Source organism: Microcebus murinus, chromosome 14, assembly GCF_040939455.1.
Source record: "Microcebus murinus isolate Inina chromosome 14, M.murinus_Inina_mat1.0, whole genome shotgun sequence".
Taxonomy (NCBI): domain Eukaryota; kingdom Metazoa; phylum Chordata; class Mammalia; order Primates; family Cheirogaleidae; genus Microcebus; species Microcebus murinus.
In genome coordinates, this window is record NC_134117.1 from 68,891,991 (window position 1) to 68,905,631 (window position 13,641).

A 13,641-nucleotide genomic window follows, 5' to 3' on the forward strand; every position below is an offset into this window, starting at 1 on the left:
AGAGGTGCTATATCACCATTATTTTGTGGTTGAGTAGAACTCCATGGTATACATATACCACATTTTATTAATCCATTCGTGTATTGATGGGCACTTGGCTTGTTTCCACATTTTTCCAGTTGTGAGTTGTGTTGCTATAAACGTTCAAGAACAGATGTCTTTTTTATAGAATGACTTTTGTTCTTTTGGGTAGATGCTCAGTAATGGGATTGCTGGATCAAATAGTACTTCTACTTGTAGCTCTTTCAGGTATCTCTGTATTACTTTCCACAGAGACTGTACTAGTTTGCAGTCTTACCAACAGTGTATGAGTGTCCCTATCTCTCCACATCCATGCTAACATTTATTGTTTTGGGACTTTTTGATAAAGGCCATTCTCATTGGAGATAAGTGATATCTCATTGGGGTTTTTGATTTGCATTTTCCTAATGATTAGAGATGTTGAGCATTTTTTCATATGTTTATTAGCCATTAGTCTATCTTCTTTTGAAAAGTTTCTGTTCATGTCCTTTGCCCATTTATTGATGGGGTTGTTTGGTTTTTTTTCTTGCTGATTTTCCTGAGTTCTATATAGATTCTTGTTATCAGCCCTTTATCAGATGTGTAACATGTGAATATTTTCTTTCATTCTGTAAGTTGTGTGTTTCCTCTCATGAGAGTTTCCTTGACTGTGCAAAAGCTTTTTAGTTTGATCAGGTCCCATTTATTTATTTTTGTGGTTGCTGTGATTGCCTTTGAGGTCTTCTTCATAAATTCTTTGCTTAGGCCGATGTCTATACGAGATTTTACAATATTTTCTTCTAGAATTCTTGTAGTTTCACACCTTAGGTTTAAGTCTGTTATCCACTGTGAGTTGATTTTTGTGAGCTGTGAAAGGTGTGGATTCTGTTTCAGTCTTCTATGTGTGGCTATCCAGTTTTTCCAGCACCATTTATTGAATAAGGATTATTTTTCCCAGTGTATGTTTTTGTCTGCTTTGTCAAAGATTAGGTGGCTATATGAGAATGGTTTTATATCTGGAATCTCAATTCTATTTCATCCATCTATGTCTCTGTTCTTGTACCAATACCATGCTGTTTAAGTTACTATAGCATTGTAGTATAGCTTGAAGTCTGATAAATTGATGCCTCCCAATTCATTCTTTTTGCTTAAGATTGATTTTGCTATATGGGGTCTTCTCTGGTTCCATACAAAGCATAGAATTATTTTTTCTAGATCTGTGAAAAATGATGTTGATATTTTAATAGCAATTTCATTGAATATGTAAATCACTTTGGGTAGTATAGACATTTTAACAACCTTGATTCTGCCAACCCATGAGCATGGTATGGTTTTTCACCTGTTTGTGTCCTCTGCTATTTCATTCCTCAGTGTTTCATAGTTCTCCCTGTAGAGGTCTTTTAACTCCTTAGTTAAATATATTCCTAGGTATTTTACTTTCTTTCTTGCTATTGTGGGTATTGAGTCTTTGATTTTGTTCTCAGTTTGACTGTTGTAGCATATAGGAATGCTACTGATCTATGTACATTGATTTTGTAACCTAAGACTTTGCCAAATTTGTTTATCAATTCCAAAGTCTCATGGCAGAATCTTTGGGGTTTCGTAGATATAAGATCATATAGTCAGCAAGTGAGGACCTGCATTCTCTCACCATAAATATTTGTCACAGCAACGAAGCAGATATTATCTCTAAGGCCAGGTAAATACTGCAAGAGTCAATCAGAACTGACTTGGAATGAAGAAGAGGTAAACACATAATATGAACAGTGGGACTTGTTAACTTATCCTTAAATACTCACATCTCCCCAAATCGAGAAGACCTTTTAAAAACCCTTAAAGCTAAGGTGCTGTCTAGGAGAAGGCATGGCAATTTTACCTTAATGATAGTTGTGGAGGTTAAAAAGACCCAAGGACAACATAGTGTCTCCTAGGCAGAGGTAGGACCCAGGGGAGAAGCCCTGTTACAAAGGTCTGCATGCATGGACCAGATCTGGGCAGAGCCACCACTGTAAACCAAGTGGGGCACATGGGACAGGCACGGTGAGTGAGGAAAGAGGGATTAGTGCTTTTAGATATTGGTTCCTCTACAGAATTCAGTGTGGATGAAATATGTTTCTTCCTTCTCTGGGCCTCATGGAAAGAAAGAAGAAAGGAAGGAAGGATGGAAGGAAAGGTAGGAGGGAATGAAAAAAGGAAGGAGGGAAGGAGAGAAGGAAGGGTGGGAGGTAGGAAAGGAAGGGTGGAGTGAATAAAGGAAAGGAGGAGGGAAGAAAGCAGGAAGGAATTCCTGGCAGGACATGGATGACTGGGACTGCCTTGGGAGGGGCTCTGATTTTGGTGGGGATGAGCCCTGAAGACTGCAGTAAATACTGGGGGGTGGAGATATTACCTGAGGGGAAACTTCAGGGCTTGTCCACGGGGAATTGGGGCCACACATACTTGGCCCTTGTGGGAAGTTCCAGCAGGGTCTTCTGCTGTGGGGGAGTTTCCTGGGCATTCAAATCCCTGGAAAGATCCATCATTTCCTTGGGACAGGAGACCCTCCTGGGGCCAAGCTGGGGGCGGGGGGGGGGGGGGAGCCCTGGGTCCAGCCTTTCCAAGGGCCAGCTGTGTGGAGGGGCTGACACTGGCCAGATGGGATTTGAAGTCTCACCCGTGACAAGAACTCTTTGTCCTCGTCAGGGGTGCGGAGGCTGGAAAAGCCACCCCTTCTATGCAGGACAGTTTGTTCTGTCCTCAGATGATGTGGACCTGCCCTGGCACAGGCGGGAGACACTGAATACAACCTCCTCCCCAGGACATAAAGGTTTGGGCTTGTCACAGGCGGAGGAGGCAAGCTTGAGTAGTGGCTCGCAGTGGTATGGGAATACGGGAAGAGAACACTTCCTTGGTTCCCTCCTAGGAGAGTGACAGATAAGAATAGCAGTGGTGGCCCATGGACACTGCCCCTAGATCTGCTTTCCCAGGGACTGTGTCACCTGCTTGAGGATCTTGCCACAACAGGGAGCACCTGGGGGAGGACGTCCAGCTGCCTTGTCTGGACGGATGTGTATGGGGCCTCAAACGTATCACTCACTCATCTCTGCCATTCCACCACCTGCGGCCCTGGGAGAAGATGGGATGTTGCGGGACTAAGCCAGGCTTGGTATTCCAGAAAGCCCAGGCAGCGGCTCCTGCACCAGCATCTCCTCATCTAAATTCGTGGAACTGTTCTTTGTTCGATGGACCCATCTGTCCTGACCTAGGAGGCGTTCTACAAGTGGACCATGCCAGACCCTGCCCCTCTTGCACCCAGGAGCTCAGGAAGAGAGTCACTGTGTCATGTGATGGTGGCCTTGCCCGCCGCTCCTGCTGCCAGCTTCCAGTCTCGGCCTCACTGTCCTCAAGTGGCTGCTCGGATGTCTCTGGGATGCCTCACTGTGTGCAGGTGGCACTCTTGGGTGTCAGCCTGCCCTGGGTCCCCACACTAGGTCCTGCCTCTTCTCTCTGGCTCTGTGTCTCACAGCCTTGGGAGGGCCCTTTGCCCCAGATCACAGTGAGATCTTCGATGTGCCCCCCACCACCTCCACTCCTGCCCCTCCTAGCCTGTGACATTCAGCCAGTCCTGAAAGGTGTGACTTTGCTCCCACATCCTCTTCAGAGCTCTCATGGATGCATGCACCTCTGAGCTCTCATAGCCTGTCTACTGGGTAATTAATTTGACACTTAACACACACCGCCTTGTCCTTCCTAAGACAGCATCCCTTGAGGTGGGGGTTAATCTTCTCATCTCTACGTTGCCAGCTGTTGTCCCCAAGGCACATCTGTGGCACTGTCAGGAGAAAGCCCCAGTGAATCCGGCAGTCCCAGGACAAAGAGAAAAACGGGGCCCAGAAGGTTTTAAATTAATGAACTAAGATCCATATTACGATGCTGGGAACATTTGTAGAAGGAAGAAAATAATAAAGAGGAGAAGAGAAATTAGTGAACTAGGACAAAGTACTCTGGAGAAAATAAGTGGAACCAAAGTTGTTTTGAAAAGACTAATAAACATGTCACACGTGGGTGAGGCTGACGGGTTATATGTGGGCAGCGCTCGATGGCTCTTGATCCAAATGCCATCCAGATGTGGGGCTTCATTTACCAAAACAAGTCTGAAATCCCTAGAAGACACTCCTATCCGAACCTCTGGTTCATTAACATTTATTTGCACGCCACTTCCCAGGCCTCTCCTCCCCTCGTCCCCAAAGCCAGGCCCCGGAGGAGAAGGGGGTGGAGGAAGAGGAGGAAGAAGAGGAAGAGGCGGAGTCTGGAACACAGAAAGCCGTACCCTTTCCTGGACTCGAAGACCTTAAGCGGCTTGGAAGATGGAGATGCCATCCGCGAGTCCCTAACTGACCACCGTTCACTGGAGATCAGGGAAGAGCCAGCGCCGCTCGAGCAGAGGCTAACTCACCGCACCTGGAGACATGTGCAGGGCACCTGAGGAAGTGGCTCGCTGGACCTCACCTGGGGGACAGCACTGCCTTGGAGAGAGGAACCAGGCCGGATTTACGAAGCCTGCCGCCAGGCTGAAATAATCACCCGGCTCTGAGCCGCTGCGGCAGACTTCAAAGCGCTGCTTGCTGAGTGGGTAACTCTCGTTCCAGGGCATGTGCCAGCTCTCCCCAGCATTTGCCAGCACACCATGAGCAGCTAGCTCAGGACTAGTGGAGATATTTCTTAGTTTGTTAAAAATAAGGTGAAATTATAATAAAAGTATCATCAGGACAGAAAGGCTCTCGCAAGGTCTCTTAGAAGTGGGCCACATCAAGAGAGACTCTAGCACAGGCCCTTGCCCTCCCATTCGGAGTCCTTGTACCCAGCCCAGGAGACCTGCAGGGCCCCAGCGAGGACACAGAGGAGAGCTTTCTGAGGTTTCCTCTCTAACTGCTCTCTTTCATCTGGAACCAGGACATCTTGCAATTCAGCAGAAATCTGCTGGGGACTTGATGCATGCCGGGCCTTAGGATGGGATCTGGGGACACTAGATGAGTTAGGTACAAGTCCTGCCCTTGAGAAACCAGTCTAGCTGGGAAGGCCGTCAACTTAGCACAGATGGAGGCCACAGCGAGGTGGACGGTACACAGAGGTTCGTGTGAGTGAGTGAATGAGGAGGGGGTGAATAACTAACGATGGTAGTGGGGTGTGCCCTCCGGCCCTGCGTTCTCTGGCTGGCCCTCCTGCTACCAAAGGCACATTGGGTAAGGTGAGCATGATGATCGTCACCCACGCACTTTTACTTGTTATTTTATTTTATTTTTTTCAGAGACAGTGTCTCACTCTGTCACCCAGGCTGGAGTGCAGTAGTGTGACCATAGCTCAGGGTGTCTTTGAACTCCTGGGCTTGGGTGATCCTCCCACCTCAGCCTCTCAAGTGGCTGGGACTACAAGTGTGCACTGCCACTTTTAGCTAATTTTTTTTATTTTTATTTTTTGTAGAGATGAGGTCTCAGTATGTTGCCCTGGTCTCAAGCCCCTGGCCTTGGCCTCCCAAAGGGCTGGGATTATAGACATGGGCCACCACGCATGGCTCCACCCACACACTTTCCTGAGTGAAAGAGAAACCTGTGGACAGTCGCACAAGGACCACGGCAGTGAACCAGGATTGTCCTAACTACACTGGGATACCTCGTAATTCTAATTGTGGAAAAGTAGAAAGACAGGGAAGCATAGCGTGGGAAAAATGACTATTTCTATCTCACTCATTTCTTTTTTTATTTTTTAAAATTTTTAAAGTTTTAATTGTGGTAAAGCATACATAATGTAAAATTTACCATCTTACCCACTTTTAAGTGTACTGTTGAGCAGTATTAACTATATTTACATTTTTTTACATCTCCAAAATTCTTTTCATCTTGCAAAAATAAAACTCCATACGCATTAAAGAATAGCTCCCCACTCCCCTCCCCCTAGCCCCTGGCCACCACCATCCTACATTCTGCCTCTATAAAGTTGACTGCTCTGGATACCTCATGTAGGTGGAATCATAAATATCTGTCTTTCTTTGTGGCTGGCTTATGTCACTCAGCAAATGTCCTCAAGGTTCTTCTCATTCTTGATAAGTGTTATTAATACCACAGCCTCAAATTCACACTTGCAATGACATCACCGAGAACTTAAAACGGCAGAAGTCACTGCATCATTGCTATTCTCGGAGGATTAGACTTAGCTTGGACTTCCCTTACTTTTGTTTTCTTTTGTTTGCATTGGGTCAGGTACATTTAAAGAGTTCTTAGACTCTTGGAGTGCAGGTTCCATTGTGGAAAAACACAGTTGTTCAAGGCTCAGAATGTCTCTTGGTCTGGCAGCTACTTGAAGATTGGCCACCAGGCCGAGGCTCCCTGGGACTGGCAGGCCCAGCCGGGTGACATGTTATTGTTTCGCTGGCACTTAGTCTGTAAGGGATTTTGTTTGTTCAGAAACTCCTAAATTTGGAATTTGTGACTATTTTATAAGTCCAGGTAATCCTCAATTTTCTTATGGATTTTATAACTATGTTTTATGTGAAATTGTGTCATTCCAAATTGTAGAGCAACATATACAACATGTAGGTAGGTAGGTAGAAAAGTGTTATGACCGAAAATGCACTAATAAGTTTGTAAAGCTATAATTCACCTGTAACTATACTTAACTCTGGGAAATGGAATTTTTAAAAACGTCATATAATTTGATACTGCTTTTATTAATAATTTTATACTTTAAATAAAAATTCTTTGCAAAACAATCATTTTGGGCATTGGGTTCACCTATCCTTTAAGACATTTATTCATCTGTTCGTTCACGCATCCAACAAGCCAGCAAGGACTGCGAGCCAGGGACTGCTGTAGATGTCAGGATACTACAGGAACAGCACGGACAGAACTACTGCCTGGGCAAAACTTACATTTAGAAAGAGACAGACAGTAAATAAGCAAGAAAATACAAACAATAACTTCTGAGCATGCTAAATGAACTTGAGACAATAAAGTAGTTCAGTGTGGCACAGAGTCGCTGGGGCGGGGCGTGGAGGGTGGGTGCTCTGCAGGGTGCTCTGCAGAAAGAGCTCTCTGCAGACACGGACACAGAAGGAGCCAGCAGACGGACAGCTGGGAGGGGACGTCTCAGGAGGGCGAGGGGACGTGTAGTGTCCGAGCTGGAAAGGCTGGCGAGGACTGGAACAAGCAGGGAGGAGGAGATGTGTAAGGAGGGTCCCCGTGGGAATGAAGCTCATCTGAGGGATGAAGGAGGAGGGCAAGAACCGGCAATCGCACGGCTACGCAGGTGAACTAGTGCCTTGTAGCGGGAGGTGCCGGACGCGCCGGGCGCCCAGGAAAGGACAGCTTCCCGGTCCTCCGGTAGACAAGACTGAAACAAGAGCGCGCGGGCGTTCATTCCGTGAGCGTGCGGTCCCCACGTGCTGTGCTGCTCTGTTGCTTGCTCCTGTCCTCCACCTCGGAGGCGCCAGTAAGCAGAGCACCGGCTGCCCGGAAGGCACCGGGCTCCGCTGGGCTGAGTGAAGTGGTCTCCTAGGAGCCACGTGGGGCTGCGGAAGGGGAGGGAGTTGACGCACGTGGTTGAGAAACACCGGGCATGCGTGTAATTCCTGGCTCTGGCTGAGAAACCGCCTGTTCACTCTGGGCATCTGCTTTCTCACTTATAAAAAGGAGGCGGACATGGCACCTACCTCACAGGGCGATGATGACGTTCCAATGAGCCGGGTGCCGCCGGCCTCGGACCAAGCACTCAGCAGCTGCCTGCGGACTCGGAGCGTCACTCCTCGGAGGCTAACCCGGGCGGGGTCCGGCCGACAGGTGTCGTGAAGGGGCTTGCAGGATGGACGGGGAGGACTCAGCTGCTTGGGGGCACCCTGCTCATGTTTGTCGGCTTGCTGGTTCCTGGGAAACTAAAGCCGACCGGTCACTAGGATCCTGGGGAAGAAATGCAGCCTGGAGCCCTGGACATCACAGAGTTTCTAGGGCAACGGGCTCGACTCTACACCTGCGTGCGCGCTGCTTTCTTTAACCATGCGTTCCCAGACGGTCCCACGTTGCCTTGGCATTCCCGCACCTATGCGGTCGGGGCCATCGCAGAAACTACTCTGCTCAGCGGGAAAGGAGCCGGTTCTGGTTGTCCCTGTGTGCTGAGAAGGACGGAGGCCAACACAGGCAGAGTCCAAGTGGGGTGGACACACAGGAGAGCTGTCCCCGGAGAGGGTCCGCAGAGGGCGACTGTCCGCAGGAAAGCGCAGCCGGAGACAGACCGGGTGTGCGTGTGGCGCAGAGGCTCCGCGCCTGAGAGCAGCGGTTTGAATCTCAGCTCTTGTGACTTTTGGCTTGCGCCCTCAGCCGCGTTGTTCATCAGCATAAACCTCGGTTTCCAGATCTGTAAAAGGAGGACAGCTGCCGTGAAGGCTCCTGGATAACAAATACGGTTCTAAGGTGAGTGCTGGTACCGAGTGCTCCACCCGCAGTGGGGAGTCGGCGCGGCATAGCTCTCGGGGGGACTCCGTGGCACTGCTAAGGGGGCACGGTTACCCCTGCTTTAGCTGTGAGGAAGCAGAGGTGGGCGAGCTGCCGAGTGACAGAAGCAGGTTTTGAACCCAGATCTGACGGTGGGTCATGCCTCTGAAATTTGAATATGTGCACAAAAGGAGAAAAAGAAATGTGTTTTAAGGTGTTACAATAAATATGAAAGTGCTTGGGACACTGTGAGCTCCACACATCCGTAGGAGAAGAGGCTTTGTCCCTAATCCCCCTCAGCGTAACCCAGAGGCGGAGGCGCGGCCCGCGGCGGGCGTGGGCTCGCAGCGCACACTCCTCCCGTGGCCCGCTGCGCCGTGACAGGTGCCGAGCGGGGCTCGCGCGGACCAGGCCGCGTGGCCTCACCAGTGCCCCGGGCCGTGTGGGCGAAGGCTCTGCGTGTGGTGCCGGAGTGCTTGGGGCCCTCGTTTCTCAGCCCTGCTCCTCCTCTCGCCCCTGCTCTGAGGTCTTAACGCCGCTGAGGTGACTCAGCCCTCCCTCCAGGCGGCCTGTCTGGGGGCTGGTCCCCGTCATCACACCCAGCCTCCTCCCGCCCCGCCGCACTTCCTCTGACTTGCCTGGTTTTCTCTCGCTCCCAGCCCGTCTGTCTTGTGTGAAGCGTGTCTGCACTGCATCTTCTACAAACCCCATTGTGAGTTTCTTTATAAAGACTCAGAACTTTACATCTCTTGCAACGCGTTCTGATTGTAGAATCCTAGTGGCCACCTCGGACTTCACCTCCCCAGTGGGTCACCGCTGCTCAGAAACACGGCAGCAGCACTCCTTTCTGTGGCTGCCTCCAACATGTCTCTCCAAAACCTGCAATTTAATTTTCACAGGAACAACTCATTTTGTACCCATATTTCATCAATTTGACAACATTTATTTCAATTGAATAAATTTGATAACAAGTATAAGAGTTATAAACAGATTTGGGAAAATGAAAGACCCTTGACAACCACCCAAGTCAAATTAGGGAAGGGAGGGCTCTGCACGCACCTTCTGGGTGTTTGCAACCTGAGTGGAAGGGGGTCCGGGCGCCCAGACCCCGCCCGGGCGCCTGGGTAGGAAAGCGCCCGAGCACATGCGGCCGCTCCTCAGAACGTGCACCGCCCTGGCCACCTGCCGTCTTCTCCTCGTTCCCAGCTTATTCCTCAGGTGTCTGGTATCCCCTCTGTGAAATCTTCCTGTCCTTCTACCAACACTGCCCTTCCTAGACACTTGGATGACACCTAGAATTTTCCATTAACATAGAGCTTAAAACAACATGTTGCAATTGCTTTTCCATTTTTTATCTCCACTACTAAATTGTAATTTTCCTTCGGGTCACGTCCTGAACCTTACTTGCCATTGTTTACTCAGAGCCCAGCACAGTGTCTGTCCCATAGGAAATACAAATGTTTACGAGAAAAGGGACAAACCTAGAAAGATCCAGTCCTACTCAGCTCTGGGGGAAAAAAAGAAAGAAAGGAAGGAAGGAAGGAAGGAAGGAAGGAAGGAAGGAAGGAAGGAAGGAAGGAAGGAAGGAAGGAAGGAAGGAAGGAAGGAAGGAAGGAAGGAAGGAAGGAAGGCCCATAGAACTAGACTAAGCTTTCAAGGCTCGTTCTTCTTGAACTGACACCTTTAAGTCAGGCTGGCCTGTCCTAATACCGTGTGCCCTGCAATCAACACAAGCAATGCCGCTAACAATCCAGAACCTTCTCACTGTGAGTCGGAACTGCTCCCAGTCTAGTGAGTTTTCTCTTGGCTTTGGAATTTGGGTGCGTGTCCTGTTGGTGCCCCCCAAGTCCTCCCCTTAGGCCTGGATCGGGATCTGATACCCCTGGGTGTCTGGACAGGATCCGTCCCCTGGCTCTTCCACCATGATGTATTTTAGGTGGGATGTGCCATCTGGCTTGGCCTCAGGACCCCCACCCTGTCCCCCAGCAGTTGGCCAGGCTGGTGCCAGCCCGGGGAAAGGAAGGTTGTAGATAGAATGGGGGCTCTTAAGTGACACCAGGCCTGCTGACCTCACAAAGTGTCCCTGAAGCAAGTGTGTGTTTTGGGACATCTTCCCACATTGAGGTTCCTTAATTTTCCAGGGTGGCCCCTCTTAAGTCTTAACCCCAAAGTCTTAGATGACCAAACAAGAGTTTCAAAATTCTCTGTACTTTGTCTACCAGAAGGTTGAGAAATGTGCTTGCTAGAAAGATGACTTGTCTCCTGTCCCCAGTGAAGTCTCAGACCCTCGTCATGACAGGTGAGCACAATGGGCGATGCTCACAGTGAACAGAACGGTCAGGTAACCGTGAGGAAAGTGAGACATGAGCTACGCATAAACAGTTGCTGGTAGCAAATCTCAAGGCCTAGAAAACCACATTTCTGTATCAGTCATGGTATTTAAATTTGATGACCCTAAACTACAACCTAATACCCCTCGAGTTCCCAATAGGCAATTTTTCTTCTACGCACCCACCAGTCTGTGTGTTACAGACGTCTCCGTACCCATCACAGTCTATGTGATTGTAGTACCTGTTACTCTGCTTCGCAGATTGGCTGCTTTTGCTTAGAGCATTGCCATGGCCAGTTTTAAATGCCTATCTTGTAATATGATCAGGTAAGAATATAGGAAACATTTTTAAGTTTTTAATTGATTGTGGTTATGCAAATAATTCTTGGTTAATACACTTGGGCCAAGATTCCCCTTCTTATGAGCATTGTGTTTATACCTCACATTGACCCAGGAACACGGCGTCTGAGACGCTTTCCCTGAGCAAAGCAGAGAACATACTGCTGGGGCAGAACCGAGCCTGGCTGGCCTGGGGAAGGGGAAGGGTGTGCGACCTTGCTTGAAGGTCGACCAGCTTTCAGGCAAGCTGATCCTTGCTTGAAACATTACAGTGCCCAACAAAACAGAACACACACACACACACACACACACACACACACACACAGCGTGACAGTGACGGCAGCAGCACAAGGGGAAGCCATGCTTCCAAAGGCGGAGCTGAAAGGCGTCTGACCCTGGGACTGGAGAGCCGCCTGATTCTTCAGTCAGTCCACCTACCTCTCAGGTTCCCAAGACTGAGCTGTGGGGAGGACTAAGGCATCACGTGGCATCCGTGGCCCCGGCCTGCACCAGGCCACGATCATGGCTGTGCTACATAAGAGCAGCTGTGGAGAGGACTGGCCTCGGGGCGGGACAGGGTGGGGAACAGGCACAACCTTCGAGGTGGAGAACTTGGGGCAACGGAGGGTGTGGAGGAGCAGGAACAGCCGCTGAGGTCCTCTCCTGCAGGGTCTCCAGAAGTGCCTGACCAAAGGACACTCTTAAAATTGCAATGTAGCAGTATAACGCCAGTAGCAAGGGTTAAAGACAGAGAAGACATACTTGCCTTGACACAGGAAAAATCAAAATTTTAATATTTTGGAGTCTATAATAGAAAAAACCCACATCAATAAAAAATAAATTTTTCATGACATCTCTTTTGGTTGTTTCTAAAAAGTAAAATACTCCCTCATCCCTGCTCTAAATCTTTCTCTTCCCCATGCTGAAAAGCAGCGCACGCCGGGGAAGGTCTCAGCCCTTCCTCACCGAATAGTTCCAAGAACTGGTCACCAGGGACAGACAGGGTGACACTGGCCCATCTCCTCTCCCTCCGTGAGACAGCAGCCAGGTCTTACAGCTGTGTTGAGACGAGTCCTGGGTGGGTGCCCACGCCCACGGCCTCTGGAGAGCTCCCCTGCGGACCGCTCCCACCCTCCCTGCCCGCGTCCCCCTCGGCCCTCAGTTCCCCTCCTTAAAGACCAGCCAGCGCTTCCTGGCCGCCTGCTCCCTGGGCGCTCCCCTGTGGCCACAGCAGGTCTGCCGGCCTGGTTCCTGGCCGGAGGAGGACAGGGCGGGCCCAGCGCCAGGAGTGGAGCGGCGCGGGCAGGTGACTGTGGATCCCCAGACCCAGCAGGGGACTGAGGCAAAGGAGGAGGACCCTCCTGGGTTCCAGCTGCCTGTTCATAAAGTAGCTTCAATTAAACACACTCCACACTGTGAGGATTTATTTTTTTCAATTAAAACAAATTATCTTTGAATAGTTATAAGTTGTATGTAGTTGTAGGAAATAATGGGGGAACAGATTCAATTTCCCCATTTCCCCTGATAGTAACATCTGTGTAAAGATAACTGTCATGACCAGAAAATTCACATTGATGCAACCATTGACCCTATTCAGTTCTCACCAGTTTCACGTGTGCTCGTGTGTGCTCGTGTGTGTGCGTGTGTGTGCGTGTGCGTGTGCACTTGTGCATGTGGTTCTATGCGATTTTATCACCTGTCAATTCATATGACTTCCACAGTAAGATACAGACAGTTCTATCGCCATAAGTGCCCCTTGTGTTACCTTCTGAACTTGTTCTCTTCTCAGCCAGGTGTGTGTCAGGTGAGACGTGAGAGGCACGGGGTGTGCCTGTCATGGACAAACAGTGTCAGCACACGCTGTAGGCAGAATGTTTGTGTTCCCCAAATTCTTGTGCTAACGTTCTAATCCCTAAGTCATGATATTCAAAGGTGGGGCCCTTGGGAGGCGATTAGGTCATGAGGGTGGAGCCCTCACAAATGGGATTAGCGCCCTTGTAAACGGGACCCCAGAGAACTTTGCCACCCCTTCTACCACATGAAGACACAGCAGGAAGGTGTCATCTATGAACCGAGAAGCAGGTGCTCAGCAGACACCAAATCTGCCAGCATTCCAGCCTCCAGAACTGTGAAAAATACATGTTTGCTGTTTAACCCCCCATTCCATAGTGTTTTGTTACAGCAGCTCACCCTGACTGAGACAGCACATGAGATTTCCTGTCCTCGCCCTGAGGGAGACCTTTGGGTTAGAACAGAGGACCAAGAAGTCACCCTGCCTCTCAATATCAACCACCCAAGACAGCAAAACAGATTTCCCAGCAGCTCATCCCCTCACGGGAGTCTTTGCTGTGCCACGTTCTGTCCTTGGCTTGTGGGAAAGTCATCCCACTTCCCAGACTGTTCCCACAGCCCTGAGAGGGTGACGAGGCCGCGCCCTGCAGCAGAGCACACAGCTCCTGGGGCTGCCAGGGGCCTGTGGGGCACAGGAGGGTGCTCAGCTAGGCGCCGGGCTCT